Source organism: Pteronotus mesoamericanus, unplaced genomic scaffold, assembly GCF_021234165.1.
Source record: "Pteronotus mesoamericanus isolate MK-2021 breed Mesoamerican mustached bat unplaced genomic scaffold, CSHL_Meso_final contig_65, whole genome shotgun sequence".
NCBI lineage: Eukaryota > Metazoa > Chordata > Mammalia > Chiroptera > Mormoopidae > Pteronotus > Pteronotus mesoamericanus.
This window is the reverse complement of record NW_026555228.1, coordinates 8,570,337-8,588,852: the sequence shown is the minus strand read 5'-3', so window position 1 is coordinate 8,588,852 and position 18,516 is coordinate 8,570,337. Positions and strand designations below refer to the sequence as shown.

At 39.6% G+C, this 18,516-nt stretch overlaps 1 protein-coding gene across 2 annotated transcripts in view; it reads right to left on the bottom strand.

Moving 5' to 3' along the window:
• Positions 1 to 12,142, bottom strand: part of CDKL5 (cyclin dependent kinase like 5) — a 149,415-nt gene extending 137,273 nt beyond the window's left edge. For both annotated transcript variants that reach the window (XM_054581110.1, XM_054581111.1), the window contains exon 1: positions 12,042 to 12,142. The gene's annotated coding sequence lies outside the window, so the exon portion shown is untranslated. The remainder of the gene's footprint in view (positions 1 to 12,041) is intronic.
• Between the last annotated feature and the right edge of the window lie 6,374 nt (positions 12,143 to 18,516).

Sequence of the window (18,516 nt, the reverse complement as noted above, 5' to 3'; positions counted from 1 at the left end):
CATCAGAGAACAAATTGGCTCAAAATCTTGAGAGAGGCAGGACCTCAGAGAGGAAACAGCCGTGTGCTCACCTGGGGTAGGCTGCAACTGGACATTGATGAGTTCAGCTAGAATAATGGGCAAACTGATAAAAATCTGATGTCATCTGCTAAAGGGACAGTGTGAAACCAGTGGGGGGTGAGGGGAGGTGGCAGAAACTGGGGAGAGCCCAACCTTCTACAGTATCTTCCTCCACCAACCTCATCAGGCATTCACAGAAAGGAAAAGGCCCTGAGGATTGTCCATTTTGATGCAGACAGACCTGAGGAAGAGAACTGCCGCTGTGCCTCAGAGCAGGAATCCACCCAGATCCTGTGCTCCCTATCTCCACTAAAGAAAAGTCTCCATCGGTAAAAGAATGGCCAATAGTCTATCCTTACTTAAAGCATTGGTGAAAACTCACTGCCACTGGGAAAAGAGGCAGGCACCCTCCTCCACCTGCGAGAGGGACAAGATTCCACCCTGAGCCCACCAAAATAGCCAGAGGAGGGGCAAAACCTTGGGACACTGATGCAGGCATCATCCTGAGATTTAATCAGAACGAAAGACCACTCCCCATCTCTACTCCCCACCTCCAAGCAAACCAACTTTCAGTAACAAGTAAACAGCAGAATACTACCAGTGGAGGGTCAGAACAAGAAGACCCTCTTTAAGGCACAGTTCAAAAGGAAAACCTGAAACTTGGAATAAAATAAATCAACTCCCACCCTAATCACAAAGAATCTCTATGAGAATTTGAAGGCTGAGGTATATGAGGGTAAGTGCACAGCAACAAAAATGTCAAACCTAGCCCAACTATTAAGGACATTAATTCAAATCCCTGCAGTAAAGGCTTAGTAGAAGGAAAGATATGTACACTTATAAAAATTATGTACATTAGTCTCTAATGTTCTACAAAATAGGTCAGGCTTGCAACAACAAAAAAAAAATCACAAGGTATAAGAAAAGGCAAAGAAAAAACAACACTCAAAAGACAAAGAATATACCAGAACTAGACACAGAATCAGATGTTGGAACTACCTAGAATGAAATTTTAAATACTATGAGTAACACGTTTAGGGCTCTAACCCAAAAAGAGAACAATATGAAAAATCAGATGGATAATTCAGCAGAAAGATGGAAACTATAAGAAAGAATAAAATGAAAGTACTAACAATGAAAAACACAGTTAAGAGAAATGAGAGTGCCTTCAATGGGCTCTTCAGTGTTGAGTCAACTCAGCTAAGAAGATAGCTCAACAGAAATGACCCCAACTAAAACACTGACAGAGAAGAGTGCGAAGAAAAAATAAAACAGGAGAGAACATTCAAGAGCTGTGGGACAAGACCAAAGGTTCTAATACACAAGTAACTGGAATCACAGAAGTAAGAGGGAGAATGGAACAAAAGTATTTGAAAAGGTAATGGCTGAAAATATCCAAAATTAACATATCTAACCACAAATCCAAGATGATCAGAGAATAGGGAAAAAAAAGTATTGCCACAACTCAGCACCAATAACTCAAGACTGAATTCTATAAGCTGCTGCCATTGCCGTGCCTTAAAAACAAAACAGCCTGTCAACGTGATCACCAGGTCACCAATTCAACAACAAGGGATAACCACCTCCCAATGCTCACCTCATGTAAGTCTCACTCTGTGTAAATGACTGGTCAAACATGGGTCGCAAGCCTTTATCCTAGCTGTAAAAGAGACTGCAGATGTGAGTTTTCGGGGAAAGGAAGCCATAATATGAGAAATTACCAAAATGTAGAGAAGGTATTTAAAAGTCTACTACCCATGCTAAAAAACAAACAAACAAAGAACCCCCCACCTAACCAACCAGCTATTACTGCACAGTGAATTCTCTGGTGAAGACCCTGCATCCCCAGAGGACCTTTCTGTAAGACAAATATTTTACCTCAATGTGGTAACATCCTTAAAAGCCGCTTCCCAATGTGAGGACATAAGCAGTAATCGGGGGCATATAAAGCCACATGATAAATAAGCAAACATCTTCAAAGAATGTTTTTTTCACTTAATCACTAGTAATGTACAATGCGGATATATAGAAACACACATATGCATGCACACACAAGAGTTTACATTGGAACAGAGATCAGCACTTCAATGAATTCATGCAATAAATCATGGAAAAAACTCAAATGTTAGTCTTATAGGTGTCAACTTTGGCCTCCCCTTTATCTACCATACTGTAAACGTTGGTAGAAGTTTCAGGAGCCCCACAAGGAGCCATTAGCACCTTTGTACGCTTAGCAGAGGCAAGAGTAATGTAAATCCAATTATAACACAGTTATGTCCAGTGACTACATATGGGCCAAGCATGTCTATAAGGCGAGCAGAGAGGAAGATCTACTAGGTAGGTACCTGACAGAGAAGAGAGGCCACTGACCAAGAAAGAAGGCACTGACATGAGGAGATGGGGAGGGGGCAAAAAAGGAGACACCTTTCATAAGGGAAACATTTATTGAGCATTTCCTAACTCCCAGGAAATGCGCTAGAGGCTGAGGCAACATCAACAACACTCCATACCTCCACAGAGCTTGCAGTAGAAAACCATTACCCTTGCTTATCCATTTTTCCAGAGGCCCATCCTCTATTTAAATTCCCGGTCTTAGAATCTCCTTCCTGTACTCTCAGGTAAGAACAAAAATGGAGAGAAAAATCCAGAAGATGGCCGTAAAGAAAACCAAGACCCTGGGATGTAGATGGGGTAAAAGCATCAAAGTAAGTCATGCAATACACAAATCCACGTTATTTTTTGCTGTTCTCCCAGCTTTATACGCTCATTCTTAGATCCATGTCCTTGAATACACCATCTACCAGAAAAACCCTTCTCTCCACCTGACATTCTGGGCCTCCTTTAGGACTCTTCACAAACACTCAGGAATCATTGCTTTTCCAGTCCCCTTAAGTCTGCGTTAAGTGCACCTCTTCTTACCTAGAGTGCCAGCACCCTGTATTTCCATCTAAATGTGCATATCATCCTGTATTTTAGTCATTGTTTTCTGTTTCTTCTGCTGGATTACAAATTTCATTAAGGGCACATCACCACAGCTTGGCTTTGTATCTCCATCACTTACCATGATGCCTGAACAACAATTGACACCGAGACACCCAAACCATCACCCTATCATAGTCAGTCAAAGAAAGACAAGTATAGCCTTCCTTTACCAATCCTGCACAGAGGGACAGACTTGAAAGAGCAACTCTAATCAAGGGCAGTCGCTCTGGATGCTGGAAAAGGCACTAGCACAAAACATCAAACTCTAAAATCTGAAATGAGGCAGCTCTTTTAAAATAAATGTCCTGGGCTGGATAGGAAGTGAAAAAAGTAATGATATAAACCACTGCAACCTCTTCAAGTTAACCAGCACCTGGAAAAGGAAAAAAAAAAGATCAAAACAACAAGAAAACAGAGCAGGTATAAAATGGTTCCGAAAAGCCTCAGAACTCAAAGCCAAAGTGAGCTAAGTTAAAGACTGCATCAAAATGTAGATTTCAAAGGAAATATCTGACAGAGGAGGTGATGCTGTGGATATTCTTTGTACATGTGGAGGGGGAAAGTGGGCAACAGCATTCCACACAGGCACAAACTAACAACTTTCACCAAGGAAGACCTGAATGACTGTTCAATCAACAAGGCAAGCAAAACTTTAGCATGACTAAAGATTTCCAAAGGAGAACTGAGCATGTAGAGACATTTACTGTAGAAGGAGGAAAAAAATTAGGATATATAAAACACCTTTACAGTATTGATAGATAGACAGATAGATAGGTAGACAGATAGATAGATAGGCAGGATCATTTGAACATGAGAAGCTCAACAAATATAAAAGATGATATGGTCACAGAATGTGAACCAGACTTGAAAATGGTACTCTTGCTAAAGATTAGTAATCTTAAAAAATATTAATAAAATTCTCCAAAAATATTGTAGGTGCTCAAAATGAGATGTGATTAACTATGAAATAGCATAAATGCTGAAAAATATTAAACTGGACTTAAGACACTGTATTTGGGGGTGGGGAGAATAAAGCAAATTTAATGTTGATATAATGAAACATTTTATACAATATTAAATACCTTGAGCAGATTAAAGGTATGGGGGGGAACCCAGCAGAGTTTTAAGTTTAAATATGGAAGAGAGCTAAAACTGTTAGGTTTTAGAAAAAAATATTTAACTCAGTTATAAATAGACATGGCACTCCTATATAAGGTTAACAAAATGGTGAAGAATAAAAGGAGCAGTCTTCAGAAAATTAAAGGTAATTCCTATAAAAACAATGAAAAGAGTATCACAGATGACAAGAAAGCAGGTGCAAAAACTTTATTTTAATGAGATCAGAAAAGAATATTCTACCTTGCAGAGATTTGACCTTTTTGGTAAAGTATCAAGGTTCCAATTGAGCTAAAACTCTTGGTTTTTTTTTTTTGTTTGTTTGGTTTTTTTGGAGGCATTTCATTTCATGTCACATCCCGCTTAAAACCTTCAATAGCTTCCCAGGAGACTGAAGACAAGTTCAAAAACCCAGCAGCTGGCCTTTACTAAGCCTTTTCAAGACCTGGCCCCTGCCTACTTCTGCTTCACCTGCTTCTCTGCTTTCCAGCCATTTTGTATTTCTTCGGTTCTTTAAAAGGTTCTGTCTTTCAAAAGCCTCTATCTCTATTACCTTGCCTGAGGGCATTTGCACCTTTTGCCAGGAAAACTTAGGTCTCAGTGAATATTACTTCCTCAGTATGTCCTTCTTACCCGCTTCCCCCAGGACAGATACTGGATCCCTACCCTGCTTGTTATATATGACCGCAGTGCCTTGTACTTCTCTGCCTCCACCTCAAGACTGTAAATTATTTGAGGATGGGGCCTACTTTCCTTTTATGTATCATTCTATCCAGCCTCTATCACAGTCTGGTACATAGTAGGCACTCAATTAGTATTTGCTAAATGAAGGACAAATCCTCAGATCTAGGACAGGTTATTTTAGAAAGGAATAACTAATAAAGTATGAAACACTGACTTGCACAAAATTTTATTTTGCCATGTATAGTGCACACTTTTTGCCCAAATTTTTGGGGGAACAATAAGGGTGCACATTATACATGGGTATAATGATTACATATCATGGGTATAATAATCCCATGTGTAATGTGCACAAAACATGGGAGCACATTATACACTGCAAAATACAGTAGCTTTTCTCTCCCTCAACTGTTTTCAATTATTATCAATTAAAATAAAACTTTTCCTTTGCAGTGCTAATCTTAAATTTTAGTGGTAATATTATTAGTCATAATTACTAGCAATTAAAGCTAATACGTCCCACAAGAGGCTGACAAACCAGGGTGGGGTGTGTGGATAAATTCTAGGATACTTCACGCTTGAACCAGCTTTTGTAATCTCTGAAGGATTCTATTCATCAGGAAGCTAGTTTCCACTCTTGGCCAACGTCAGGGTAATTGAGCAAATCCAACTCAGTAAATTGTTCTTCAACTATTATTTATCACCATTTTTTATCTGCCATATCTTCCTCACATGAGTGTGTACTTAATCTGATTATTGTAATACAATTTTACACTACCAAGAACCTAATCTTTAGGCATATCTAAAATTGCAACTTACCTAAAATAATTTAGGACAGACTTAAAAAAGAAGAAACCATAATGTATGCATCAATATGTTTTGCTAACTTCCAGAAACCAAGTTGTTACTTTCAAAAATCACTATTTCCCTGTATGTCAAAAAAAATTATGTTGTCAGAAAGCACTTTATATGTTACTATTTGATATTAGCACTTTTACAAAGGACACAAAGTAACAATAGAATCACACACCCACAGCTGTTAAACAGTTAAAAAAAAAGTAACCTTTTCCAAACCAGTTATGATTGAATTTACAGTAAACTATTAGCGGTGCTGTGTCCAATCTGTTTGTTATTAAAAATCCAGACACAAACTACCACACAAGAAGTTATTGATTTACCTGCCTGGCACTTGTAAGGATTGCCTTCCTTCAAGAAATGTTCATCTAAAAGCAATGAAAGGTTAGACAGTTTCCAAAACACTTTACTTCCAACTGAACCACTGCATTCCTCTGTTATGCATACCCAAAAATTAACATTCCTACCTTATCTTATCAGCAGTGTCCATCTACACACACGGTACACTTAGCAAAGGAAAGCACCTGTGAAATGGTGGGCATGAACCTATCCTGTACAACTTGTACCCAAGTGAGCGTTACTCCCCTCACCCCACCCACCATTCAGGGTAGCTAATAAGAAAATGATACAGGCAGGAAAAAAGCAGCTTCAGTATTTTGCAGGTCAAGCCCTTTTCAAGCCCCACAACAATCCAGCCTGAAACAATGCAAAAAGCAGGCGATGAGTCCGAATACCTGAATTTAATCAAGCCCATCCTCTATGGCATGAATTCCTCAAGGTGGATTAGGGCTCAAACAATAAAATGCACAATGTTACTGGCTTAAAATCAAGAAAACCAAATATTTTGCCCATGGTCTTAAATCTTAAAGGAATTTTTTCTTGCCCAATAATTATATTATTTTTACCTTGATTTTTTCCCCTGTATTTCCAATATAGCAATAAGAACATTGTATTTTATTTTCTGGTTTAAAAAAAGACCAAAACAGCCCTGGCTAGTGTGGCTCAATTGGTTGGCGCTTCATCCCATACACCTGATTAGGGCACATAACTAGGTCAGGGCACATACCTAGGTTGCGGGTTCAATCCCCCCATCAAGGCATGTATGGGAGGCAACCAAATGATGTTTCTCTCACACAATGTTTTTCTCTTCCTCTCTCTCTCTCAAATCAATAAACATATTAAAAATAATTTTTAAAAAGGCCATAACAAAACATAATCAAAACCATAAAGGTAATTTATACCATTCGGAGTACTGTCCTTTATATTTTATTGATACCATGTACTATGTTTAGGCAAAAACTTCTGAAAATAAAAAACATACTAAGAAGTTGTAATATGTATACGAAGATATTTTAAAAGGTATCTTTTAAGATCTACGTCATTTCATCTATCAGTGTCTGATGTTAAAGGGGTCTAGGTGGAAGCAAGTAAGTAAGATTAAACAATGCATGTTGGTGGAAGGAATCTTTTTGGGGTGATGGAAGTGCTCCAATATTGGACTGCAGTGATGGTTATACAACTCCATAAATTTACCCCAAATAATCTTTGAATGGCACACTTAAAACAGGTAAATTTTATGGTATGTAAAGTATACCTTAATAAAGCTGTTAAAAATGCATATTGAAAACCCACACCTGGTAAAGAAATCCACAAGAACTATCTCTAAGTTCCATCTTTGTAGAATAACTGCCCTGCTTTTGACCAAGGTGATTTCTGGCCCTGAGGTCCTATGATATACATCATTCCTTTCTAACTCTAGTAAGTGACAAAAGTGATTCTCATCAGTTACAGAATAGGGTATTAAGTCCTTTTCCTCACTAACACGGACCTCTGAGTGTTTCTCTGGGCTTAGCAACTGTTGAGCTCTCTTACTAATGGGTCTTGTTTAAACACACACACACACGCGCACACACACACACTCACAAGAGGCTTGAAGTAGTAGAAAATTCTACTTTGCAAAAAATTGTCAGTGTCCAACTTGTATGCATTAAGAAGCAACAATAACATATCTGTTCGGACTTCACTCTCACACTTTATTTCACTTAGGTCATTACAAAAGAGATACCATCTGCAAGTAGTAGTGGCTGCCATTTTACTTCAAGAGTGCATCAAACCACAAAATTGAATTCAAGAAATATCATCATAGCCTTTATTAGTGTAGCAAATTTAATCAAAGTCAGTCAAAAGCTAAAATGGAACATGCAGAAACATGAAATACCAAGTGGTTAATTAGAAACAGCTACTCATTTTGGGTGTAAATAATAAGGTACAGCCTTCATTTATGAAGAAACAGAACTAATGACCCCATAGAAAAGTCTGCCCTTCCAGCTGTCCTATCCACATCAGCAGTGCTGATGGATGAGTCCAGCCTCACATGTGACTAAAGGTTAGGTAGCCTTGCCGATGTAGCCTGGGAACTCCAGGAGGCATATTGATATCTCTAGTACCACCCCAGGAATGGAATCAGGTTCTAAAGAGAGGCAGAAAGCATGATTTTGAAGAAAACAGATTCAAGTCAGACTGGTTTGGATGGAGATTTTGCCTCTGAAGATGACTATCTGGGTAATCTGGGCAAACTATTTTCTCTGAGTCCATTTGGTCAAGTGTATATAGGAAATAAGAAATAACAGATGTTGTGAGAACACATGTACACATGTGTATTCATGCAAATAAATTACTTGCCATTGTATCTGGTATTCAGTAAGGCTCAATAAATAGAATATAACTTAATTATTATAGGGAAGAATGCCCAAAAGTGAGACCATACCCAAAACTTGACCTTAATTAGAACTATCTCAAACATAAATGTTTCTAAGTACATAAACAGCTTAACTCAAAATGCTGACAATTTCAGAGACCTAAATGGGCTGGGTCCTTTTAATTTAATAAATAATTTTGTTGATACTCAAATCTGAATTGTCTAAATGTTGCAAGGCTCTTTAGGTAGAAGGTCCTCGCTCTCAGCTTCCATACTCTCGACACATCTTAGTATTAAGAAGTGTACAAACTCAAATGAGAAATGAGATCAGAACTTTGTGTAATCCAGTCATTCACGCATTGCTCAGCATAAAGGAAACGCTCTACAAACGATCAAGAATTTGAATCCAAACACTCAAGTGATGCATTGCCAACAAAAATTTCTAATGTTAAGATTAAGATCGAAAGTGAATTGGAAAAGCCTCCCAAACAGAAAGTTTAAATGTAGTCTTTTAATTTCATTATTTTCATAAATTGAAATATGTGATTCAACTGACACCAATATCAAATGCATCAAATGATAAAGAACTTTTGAGATTCTTTCTCCTCCTCTAGCAAGAAATTTGATGCTGCCAAAAAAATAAAACTTTAGAATGTAAAATCATAAAATCCTGAGTAAACAACTTTACTAAGAAAGCAACTTAATATTAACTTCAAATGTTGCTGTTCTTGTACCAAAGTTAAGGGTTACCTGAAGGATTTCCCTCGCATTTTAGATCTATGCATGTGAATTCATATATTCTTAAATATCTTATTGACACCAATTTATTACATGAGAAAGTCATATCCCACACAAACTGCCAAAAATAAAGTATTGTATTAGCATGCCTTCTAGTATCTAGAAGAAATAAAACAGATAACCACCAAAGTTATCAAAATGCAAGGGGGAAAAGGGTAAACTTTCAACAGACACGGTGAAGAAGGCTTATTTTCTTTGCTTACTTCCTTAAAATTTCCTACAGTCATATTTTCAGATATAGCTGAATTTTCTATCACAAAGTAAATTGAAACATAAATCATAATGAAAGGTTAAACTCCTGCAACAGAAGCCACTGTCATTTCCAACAATGCCACTATTGTTGAAAGAGTCTCTCATAAGATTCTTGGACACACTGGTGAAGCAAGGCTGAGGGGTAAAAGCATACTTGAAGTAATTTCTCCACCTCTGTATTTCAGTTTGCAATGTAACAATACTGTACCTTCAAAGTAGAAATACCACGTAAAATTTGGTTTTCATTAAATGAAACTGCCTTAACCCCATGCAGAATATTTGGAACAGAATAAATACATCTGATTCACAATCAGTCAACCTTCTATTACTCATCTATGTGAGATGGTCCTGCAATTTCCCTCAATGGGAGCCTTTTCTTTTAAAACCCCAGGGTATACTGTAGATACATGCCACACTCTGCTTTAAATAACTCTAAGAAAATTACAATGAAAATAATGGCAGATTTAGCCCAGGGAACATGCATAAGTAAAAATGAAAAGCCTGAGATAAAGAAGTAAAAAAGATCCCTACTACAAGCCCCTAAATTATGAATAAATTATAAATCTGAGCAGAGAAAAAAATGAACCCTCTCTGGGGAAAGAATGCTTATCTCTAATTATTTTTTTAAATATATCAAGTTTTATTTTTTTAAACAATTAGGCTTAGGAAACATGCTAAATATGCAAAATCAAAATATTAACCTGTTATATATATCAAATTAATCATTGCATTATGTTAAAAAGACAAGACGATTCAAAGGGATTTGACACCCCAAGTGAAGACCCTCCAACTCCTCTGAAATGGGAGATTATTTAACACTCTTGGAATGATTAACTGTATTTAGCATGCCTCTTTTGGAGTTCTATTATTTAATACAATCCAACTGAATTTTTTTTTTACCCTAATTAGGTTTCCTTGTACTTGTGAAATGCTCAGCATACACTGTACTGGCAGCTTTAGTTCTACAGCTTCTGTCTTCTGGCTCCTTCCCCCTTCGCCCCCCCACCCCTCCAAACCCCCCCCCCAAAAAATAGATTTCCTTCCCAAATGTTCTCTTCTCTGCATTTGTCAACAGAAACACCCACTGATGGTGTCAAACTGGTAATACCGCTGCAGGCTTCCTTACTCCTGTTCCAGTGTCAACGCCAAAAATGCCCAAACCTAAAATAGTACTTTTAATAAAGAAATTTAAAAGATTGCTAAGGTACTTAACTATCATGTTCTCAAAAAGACGCATGCCTTTTAAAAGTGTATTATTAATAAACCCTAATTGGGTTGTTAAATATAAGATTATACTACCCCCCCCTTCAACACTAAACATAGATACAAGTAAACATAGCTTCTTCACATTTTATGAATAAAACATTTTAAAACCCTTAAAGAAATTAAAAACAAGTTTACATCTAAATGTCATTCGCATATAATTCCAAATAGCGTCGGTGAAGATCTTTTTGTGTAACCCTACAGCAAGAAAGGAACAAGCTGGAAATGTTCCAGCAGATGTTACCTAAAACGAGAATCCCATTCTATACATATTTATGTCTCCTGTTTCAGTCAAATGCTCTCAGACAAATTAATCTATGTAATCTTTCACATTAACTACATAACCATTACGTCCAAACAAACCTAATTCGGATGCACGTAAAGAAATTATTCTGTCTGCGAGACTTTCTAAAATCAGCTTACATTTCAGCCAATTAAAATAGATTGTGTGAAACAGAACACTGATCTGCATCTACTTAAATATCACAGCATCCGTCTAATCTAACTAAGGTCAGGTTTTTCTTATTCAGGCATCTGTGCTCTAACACTCAAGTGAAGCGAAAAACAAAACCCTCAAGGAAGATCTGCCTTTACACTGAAATATGTTCAGATTATTTTCTTCCCCAACGTGGGCACAAGGCGAGTCAATGCGAGCAGTACCTGTTCGTTCTGGGAGATGGTTCCAAACCCCCGGGTTTAATTTCTATGAGGGTACGAAGGGTACGAAGGTCTGGTAAAGGGCCAATTTTGTTTCCCCTCACTATGCCAGTCGTGAACTTCACAGCTACGTCTGAAACTTGTTCGGGGAAGGCTGGAGGAGACGCAGGGCAGGCGGCGGGTCTCTCGCCCACCCTTTCGGACAGCCAAGGTCAGCAGGGCCGGGGCCGCGGTTCGCTGCCCCCGGCAGGTCCCGGGCTCTCCCGGATCGGGCGGGGGGCTCCGGTGCACAGGCTCCTCCTCGACGCCCGCGGGAAGGGGCTTCCCTCTCCGCAAGCCCAAGGGACCCAGTGTTGCGGGGGCGGAGGAGACACCGCAAGACCCACCGCTGAGGGGAGTCCCGGGGGGCGGCCTCGACCGGCCGCCCCTCCTTATATCTCCTCTCCCCACACCCCTGAACAATACTGCAGCCCCTTGGCGGGGAATCCCTTCCAGGGGTACAATGGGGCTGCAGAGAAGGGGCCACTCCAGACTGGGGCGCCCTCGCCGCGTCGCCGCCCCTTCTCACGTCTGCCCGGGGGAACCGGGTGGGTCCCCTCTCTAGGGAGAAGCTGGGTGGGCGCGGGGCCGATGTGTGGACGAGAAGGCCTGGCAGGCAAGTGGCGGCGCAACTACTCACCCGGCGAGTCCCCCACCTCCAGCCGGGGACCCCACAGCTCCTGAGGCCGCCGTCGCCGCTTTACCTTGCCCAGCGGCAGCAACAACTAATCGAAACCTCCGGCCCCGCCCTCTCGCAGAAACGAACGCGCAGCCTAATTTGCTAACTACCCCGCCCCGGCCCTCCATTCGGGCAAATGGGGAAGCTCCTCAGACCCCGCCTACTTCTAGTAGGAGCCAATGCAGAGAGAGCGCTCGTGCCCGTGCTCGGGCTCGCGCGCCCCGCCCGCTCCGCTCGTGCTCGGGTCCTCCAGGCCAGAAACTGCTGGTTCCTTGTATAAGCTCGTCTGCGCGCGCGCCCGCGCCGCGCCTCCTCGCGCACCAGTTTGGTTGCCTCACCAGGCCCTAGCAACCTGGGAAGGGTGGCTGCGAGGGGCGGGGCCCGAGCCGCGAGCGGTCGGTGCGGAGGGAGGGACTCTGTGAGGTGGGGGGGAGATCGTGACTGGGAAAGGGGCGGCTGCAAGGTTGGGGGGACAAGGAGGCCCGGGAATCCGCCTGTCACTGCGGAAAAAAAGGGGAATCCTGCCGGCATCGCTGCTATCCTGGTCTCCCTCCGGAGGGACACGTGTTGGGGGGGCTGGAGGGGTGGGTCCGGGAAGAGCGGGGAGAGCACCTTTAGAGCGGGAACCGAGGCACTGCTTGGAAATAAATGATGAAAGACGGTTTATCTCTGTCGTTGGTTAAAAAAAAAAGCACCGATATCGAAGTCCATTGCTGATGCTGTCCAACTGTTGCAGCTACGCGTGCATACACACACATTCACACGTACACTCATCCATCAGCCTGCAATCCCTTCGGAGCAAAGAACGAGAAGCCTGAGGATTCCTTACACAGCAGCCGGATGCATACAAACGGCTGTTGCAGCAGCAGCAGCAGCGACCTGCAGCTCCCCTTCAGTCCAGTGCTCCACCACACGAGATTCCCCCCAGCTGGCATGAAAGCAATGAAGTCATCGCCCAACCAGTAGAAATGTAAAGATCTTAATACCTACCATGGATCAGGTTTCCAATGAGGATAAGAGGTGATGAAATGGAAGGAGATACATTTCCAATGCCACTTTTTGAAAATTAAGAATAATTATAATTTTTAAAAGACATCGCGGGAAACTATGTGAAGCTGCATAATAATTTCCACTTTAAAAAACAATGAGGAAAAATAGGTTGTTTTCTGTTGTTTTTTCAGAAAAGCACAGAAAATAAGCAGTGTATGAGGTCATAGCAGCCACCAAATTAGAAATATGCAGTACTGTACTGCAATGAGAAATAGATATCTTGAATAAAATTCACTTAATCTATTCCTGTTATGAATCTTGTAACAATATGTAGCAATATGCTAGGTTTTGCCAGTCTGTGCTAAGCCAAGAGGGTTTTCTTTTTCATAATATGGTGAATATTTGATGAGGAAATAAAGGTGTCTGCTTTCTCTTCAGCTTTTCAGGAAGCATATTAGAAAATTTTACAGGTAAGAACAGTGAATAAACAGTGAGGGAAAATGGAGTCAGAGGCAACAGCAGAGCTTTGCAAAGTCTGCCTCCTGCAGATGCAAAGTAAGGGTGTTGCGACCTCAAGCTTTACTCATGTGAAGCCAGAATTTGAGGGGGAATCATTTCATTTTCATTCCTGTATGTTACATGAAGAATGATTTATGTGTGTAGAATCAGAACAAGAAAAAAACAATAACTGAATATCCATTGATGTAGGTTGAGTTTAGTTTTAAGTGGTAATATTAGATCCTTTATAATGTGCCATCCCAGATATACAAATATAACCTTCCACTTAGTGAGGTTTAGTTTGATTTGGTTATGAATAGTGATGAAGGGTTTCCTGGAGCCACATCCAGTTCAGTTAAATGCAATTTTGGTCAAAATTATATCTTTTCTAGAAGGTTAGTAAGAGTTAAGAACTACCCTGTTGCCATTTAACTGAGCTCTTTTCTTATGTAAAAAGAACACTAATCACTGAATGAATGCCTGCTATGTGCCAAGGACATTACATACATTTAGAGTTGCCAGATAAAATACAGGAGGTCCATTAAATTTGAATTTCAGATAAACAATGAATATATTTTTTAGTATAAGTATGCATTTTTATCCTGGATACATGTGGGAGAAGGGTAGAAGACTAAATATACTTTCTAATCATTGTAAAAAAAAATTTTTTTTGAAATGCCCTCTGGGTCCAGACCTCATAATGCATCAGGATCTAGGAGAAAAGTGTAAGGTCTAAATGCGTAAATTTCTAGTGTTTGTAGAGAAAGATGCACATACTTATACAAAAATTATTTGCTCTTTATCTGAAATTCAAATTTCACTGGGCATCCTCTATTTTTATATGCTAAATCTGGCAACCCTACATACATTATTGCTGAGCCTCATGATTTTCTCCAAGATTCTCTGTTAGCTCACCATTTTCCAGATGAAGAAACAGTTTCAGAGCCTCCCCACCATCTATTTGCTCCTTCTTTCTTCTAATAGAACCCAAACTGTGTTCACATTCCCAGGGAGGTAAGTGCCGATTAGTCTTAGTTAATCTATGTGTGGCCCAATTAGACTAAAGGCAAAGACTCAACATCCTATGGTTTGAGAGAGAGGTTTCCCCTGTCTATCCTGTTAGATGAACAAGGAAGCAAGTAGTCTGGTTGCCACTGGCAGCCATTTTATGTCTAGAAGGAAAACCAGCCTAAAATCAAAGCCTATACACTAAGTAAGGCAGGGTTGAAAAATAGAAAGAAAAAAAATAAAACTGGATTCTTGATGACACCACTGCGTTGCTTAATTAAACAAATTCTGCCTTTTCTATGGGTTTAAAACAGTTTGAGTCAGAGTTTCTATTAGATGCCTCAAAAACATCCTGCTACAGATGTCAGATCCCATGCATTCTACTCATTAGGGGTCTCAAAAATAAATAAACAGGTGGTCATCAAGATGTAAGACATTTTTATCCTGAATACATGTGGGACAAGTCTAGAAAACTAAATAAGCCTTCTAATCATTGTCAAAAAGCATTTATGAAGGGCCCATCTGGAACTTGATCTCAAAATGCAATCAACATCTAGGAGAAAAGCTTAAGAATCAAGTCATTGTGTAAATTTGTAGTGTTTGTACGGAAAGGTGAGCATTAGTTATTCCTTTGCTCTGCTCAGAGCTTAAAGCAGACTGTCAGGTCTTACATGTTTTCATTTAAAGTTCATGCCATTTGGGAAAATGTCATTTGAGAAATATAAGTCCAATACCTCATTTTAAACTCCTAAAACCTCTATCCCTGTCCTCCAAGCACTAAGTTTAACCACAAACAGTGCAGCAAGAAGAGAAACATCAGCCTTAAAAGACTCAAAAGGGAAACCACACCAGAATAGAATGCCATATGAAAATGGATGGTCGGCAAGGCGGTATAGCTTCGTGGCTAAAACCATAGACTCGGGAGCCAGATCACCTACATTCAAATGTCAGCTCTAGTTATGTCTTTGGAGAAATTGCTCAACTTCCCCTTTGTAAAATGGTGATAATAATAGTGCTCACCTCCTAAGTCTTTGTGAGTGATTATTTTTGAAATGCTTAGCAGAGTACCTAGCCCATGGTAAGGGCTTTATAAGGCTTAGCTGTTATTGAGCATGCTCAATTCCATGGGCTATAAACTAAAGCAGTTTCTTTTTCTTCAATCATTACTTGGAACCATGTTTTAATGGCAAATTTGCCTTTTGTGCACCTTCATATCTTGGACAGTTTTAAGAACTCTTAGGTCTTTTTCAACTATTTAAAATCAAACCCGTCTAAAATTCAAATGTTGTGTGTGATTTAAATCCCATCCTCACCTACCACCACCCTTCCCACCACCATCATCTGCCAGGCTTGTGACTCAAGGCACCTGAAGTGATCATTTGCAATCTGCTCAGGTGGCCAGATCATCAGCTTAGCCTTGTATGCCCAGATCATCATCTGAGATCAGCAGTATCCAAGGAGCTGGAGTGGAGTGGTGCTAATGGATGCTGTTACTGATGTAGAAGGGCTTTTTATTTCAAAAAGAGTATCTAATAAGATAATGGAGATGTGCTTGCTGTCTTTGGCTTTGTAAGAAGTGAGCCAGCTAATTTTATAGATAACAGCAGGAAAAAAACAGTGAGAATTGGGGCACATAACGGAGAGTAATGCTAGCATTTTTCCATTTGGCCTAAGTAATTTAATAGTTCTGTACACTCTGACCTGAAGATTTTAGGTATAAAGGCAGTAGTAACATCCAGTTCTTCTTCCTCTCCAACACCATGCACAATAAATTATGAAAGAGGCTTAAAGCCCGAGAGTATGTCAGAAATACTTGTTGCTTCAGATGCCTGTTTCAATTGAACATTCATAATTCTACATAATTTTTAAATACCAATAAATTTTTCATGTATTACTATCTTAATCCAGATGAAACCAATTTCACTAGGTAAACATCAGTCTATTGATATTTCTTTGGGAATAATATAAATCAACATTTGTTGAGTGCGTATTGTGTGCCAGGCATTATGCTGAACATTTCACATAGCTTATCTCATTTCATCCTTACAATACCCCTATGAAGTCCTGTAGTAGTTTTAAGATATCCCCACAAATTGTCCCCTTCCTCCTCCCTTCAAAATGTAAAGTTAAATTCTCCTCCCCTTGAGTGTGGGCTACACTAAGTGACACACTTCTAACAAATAATATATGGCAGAAATTATGGTCATACGTGGTCATGACCTAAGACTAAGTCATAAAAGGTGTTGCAGCTTCCTTCTTACTTTCTCACTTGAATCACACATGATGGGGATAGGTCAGTTACATGTTGTGAGGACACTCAAGACACCCTACAGAGAGATCAGGGGGTAAGGAACTGAAGCATCTTGTCAGGAGCCAGTAAGGAACTGTCCAAAGCCATGTGAATGTGCCATCCAAGATGCAGATCTTTCAGCCCCAGCCAAGCCTTCAGGTGACTGCAGCCCTGGCTGATACCCTGAATGCAACCTCATGAGAGATCCTGAGCCAGAACCACCCAGCTAACCAACTCCTGAATTTCTGACCCACAGAAACTATGAGGCAACAAAAGTTTATTGTTGTACACCATTGAGTTTGAGGGTCATTTGTTATGCAGCAATGGCTAATTAATGCAAATGGATTCTATCTCCATTTTACAGACAAGGTTGTAGTTACCCAAGCTTACCCAGGCAGTAGGTGGTGGAACCAGGATACAGACCCAGGCAACTGACTCCAGAAGCCTAATCCTTAACCATTAAACTATTCCTTCCAGCAACAGAAGCCATTTATGCAATAGTGCTATATGCCAGAAACTTTCCTTACACTGCCTCATTTATTCCCACAAGAGCTCTGCAAGGAAGACTTTTTTTCTGCCTTTCAAAGCCATCAAAGTACAGTTACTATCCTCTTATGAGAATCGATGCTAACGATGTGCATGAAGGTATAGAAGTGAAGCAACACTGTTTTCCATTTCATTTTTGTTCTTTGCTTACTTGTTTAGTTCAAGTGTGAGGTGACTCAATAAGGATCTTACTAATATCCTTCCCTCAAAGTGTTTTTAAAATTTTAAGTGACCCCAAATATCTCCCTTCCCTTGAAAATATGCAGATAGACTAAGATATGGCATATAATGTATATTATCTTATCTCAAGGTTTCAATTAAAAATGGAAAAAACAAAAAACACATGTCATTTAATTTGTAAAAGAAACAAATGAGTTTGAAGAGTCTAAATACTAAAAAGGTAATAAAATGACTATAGCTTTCATCTTCTAGGTTTAATTCAGATCTGATTTAATACAATTTTACAAACTATTTATAAGGTGCCTTGGAGTTCTGGACTAGTTATATAAAAACATACATAGTGGAAAACATACTGATCTTGCTACTTCTCAAATCCATAAACAATTCTTACTCTTTTAAAATGTTCTAATATAATAATGAGTGATTAGCATAACACTGGTCTTCTGTGTTTGCTCCTATTTGGTGTATGCATAAAATAAAGCAGTGATTGGATGAAGAGCAATAGTTACTGTGATTGGAAGAGTGGGAAAAATCTTCTAACAGGCCTCAATTATCCAGTTTTGTCATCTGTATTGATCAATGTACCATATTAATTGCCTTGCATTGAAAATAAAGATTATGCCTTATTCATTTTTGTTTTCCCAGTGCCTAGTGCAGGACCTGACACTCAGTAAGTATTTGTTGAAAGAATAAATGAATCAATGAACTGTTCAATGAGTTCCCACATTATTTTGTGATGCATTGATACACAATAGCGGAAAATTAAGGATTCAGACAATTACCTGAAGAATACACATTTTTTAAAAAGAAGAAGAAAAGAAAGATGAACACAAAGTGACTAGGTAATTGAAGCTATACCATTTGGAGGAGGTAGGTTGGAATAAAAAGGTATAGGAGCTGTGGAGTGAACCTGATTTACCTGTA